The sequence below is a fragment of the Colobus angolensis genome, unplaced genomic scaffold, assembly GCF_000951035.1.
Source record: "Colobus angolensis palliatus isolate OR3802 unplaced genomic scaffold, Cang.pa_1.0 Scaffold283, whole genome shotgun sequence".
Classification (NCBI taxonomy): domain Eukaryota; kingdom Metazoa; phylum Chordata; class Mammalia; order Primates; family Cercopithecidae; genus Colobus; species Colobus angolensis.
The window spans coordinates 1,759,489-1,762,201 of NW_012116077.1; the positions used below are offsets into that span (position 1 = coordinate 1,759,489).

A 2,713-nucleotide genomic window follows, 5' to 3' on the forward strand; every position below is an offset into this window, starting at 1 on the left:
CTATTTGTTTCCTTCCTCATAACAACTACATCTGCTGCTGCCACTGCCACAAATACAATCTCTGCTAATATTACCACTGCCACCTCAGTATCCATGAGGAAGAACCTTTCACCTGTGGCCTCTTCGTTCCTTGACTTCCTCTCCTTCAATGATCTTGTCCACTTCGACCCCACCTCAGCCACTCACTTCCATGATCATACCCTAGACCTGACCACTACCAGTTTTTCTACCAAAACTTTCAATGTATCATTGCAAGGCTAGACAGGAGACTACCATCTTCTCCCTGTCCAGCTCGCTCCCACTAGTGACTCTATCTTTGCCCGCATGAGATATCCAATCCATAGATCTCCCTTCGTTTTCACTGTCCCCCACCCACTTGATGTCCTCTCTCCCCAACTTACTGAGCTTTCTTTCGATGTTTAGTCACTGTAATCACTCCCTTGCTTACATTTTAGCTCCTCACCCTCCTCACATTTGCATACTCACTTGACAAAACCCTGAACCTGGTTTGATTCAACTCTCTGTCTGCTCTGCACCTGCAGCTGACATGTGGCTGAAGGAAAATACAAAACCACGATGGCTGATGACTGGTCTCACTTTAAATTAATGACTGCTAGCCACAAGTGAGTCCTTAGAGCTGCCTGCCTGGCAACCAAACTAGTTCCCTAGATATTGCTTCTCCAATTCTCCTCAAAGACTGTTACATCTATTCCTCTCTCTTCAAAGTGCCAACACTCCCTCTCCCATCCTCACTCTCAGCAGATGATCTCATTTCCTATTTTATTGAGATAATAGAAGCAATCAGAAGATTAAAAGGACTTCTCAAAGCTCCTACAACTAAATATATTACAATGGAAGAGGTGTCTCCCATCTAGGGGCAACTCTTTCACTTGTCTACTAGATTCCCACCCCTATCACCTACTCAAGAGCATGGCTATAACATTTCTCCTCTCTTCGAAATCATTAATTTTTCCTGCTCTACTAGATCATTCTTATCAGTGAACAAACATATCTCTTGACCCACTTGCCTTTCTAAGAACTGCCCCATTTTTTCTCTTTCTTTTTACACTAAAGCTCTTTGAAAGTGTTGTCTCCAAAGTCTCTTCTTGTGCAGTGCTGTCCATGTCCCTAAGACGTCATGGTGAAAATGAAGGTCAGAGTAAACGAGTTGGCTGTATTGGGTTCCTGGTCACCAGGGCTGCTTTTAATTCTGGCCAAGTGTATGTTGTTATCATCGATGACCCTGTCATTGACCTCAACTACATGGTCTACATGTTCCCTTCTGATTCCACCTATGGCAAGTTCCATGGCACACTCAAGGCTGAGAATGGGAAGTTTGTTATCAATGGAAATTCCATCGACATCTTTCAGGAGCGAGATCCTACCAAAATCAAATGAGGTGATTCTGGCATTGATTATGCTGTGGAGTCCATTGTTGTCTTCACTGCCATGGGGAAGGCTAGGACTCATTTGTGGGGACAGGGGGAGCCAAAAGGGTCATCATCTCTGCCCTCTCTGCTGATGGTCCCAAGTTTGTGATGAGCATAAACCATGAGAAGTACCCAAACAGCCTCAAGATCATCAGCAATGCCTCCTGCACCACAAGATGCTTAGCCCCCTGGCCAAGATCATCACCTGACCTGCCTTCTGGAAAGACCTGGCAAATACGTTGACATCAAGATAGTGGCGAGGCAGGCATCTTCACCTGCCTTCAGGAGGGCCCCCTCAAGGTCATCCTGGGCTACACTGAGCACTAGGTTGTATCCTTTGACTTCAACAGCAACACTCAATATTCCACTTTCGATGCTGGGGCTGGCATCACCTTGAATGACCACTTTGTCAAACTCATTTCCTGCTATGACAATGAATTGGGCTGCAGCAACAGGGTGGTGGACCTCATGGTCCACATAACCTCCAAGGTGTAAGAACCCCCAGACTGCCAGCCCCAGCAAGAGCATGACAGGAAGAGACAGGCTGGACTCTCAGCTGTTGGGGAGTTCCTGCCGCACTCAGTCCCCCACCAAACTGGGATCTCCCCTCCTTAACACAATTTTCATGCCAGACCCCCTGAAGAATGGGAGGGGCCTAGAGATCCTCACCTTGTCATGTACGATCAATGAAGTCCCCTGTACTCAGCACCTCCGAAAAATCTGATCTCAAGAATTCTTAAGAAATGTAACTCCATGAGATTTACAAGACTTCCTAAGTTCTACAATGAGAATTCCAGTTGTACCAGCAAAAATGTCTGGACACCATAGGTACAGAAAAGTATAAGGCCATACATTAAGATTTTTCTATTGCATTTGAAAATGTATAGTTGTTGGGGTTTTGTGAAAAATTGTAAAAATAGAGAAAACTACAGAAAGTCACATCATACTTATGTTCCCATTATCCAGGACTAATGACTATGAATATTCTGGCATATTAACTTCACATATTTAAACTTTTTGTTGTGGAGAATTTCAAACATATATAAAAGTGGAGAAGAGAGTAGAAGGAATAGTATGATCAATCTCCAGGTACCCATCAGTCAACTTCAAAAATGATCCTGCCATGGTGAACATTTTTTCCTCTGTTCCCTTACCCATTTCCCTCATAAATTGTTTTGAAGGAAGCCCCATATATTGTATAATCTTAACTACAACATAATCAGTATACATCTGTAAAATATATCTTTGACATCCTCTTCACATTTATAACAGCCTCATGATGT

General features: G+C 43.8%; 1 pseudogene; it reads left to right on the top strand.

Moving 5' to 3' along the window:
• Positions 1–1,122: 1,122 nt before the first annotated feature.
• On the top strand, positions 1,123–1,925 carry LOC105516548 (annotated as a pseudogene).
• Positions 1,926–2,713: the final 788 nt, after the last annotated feature.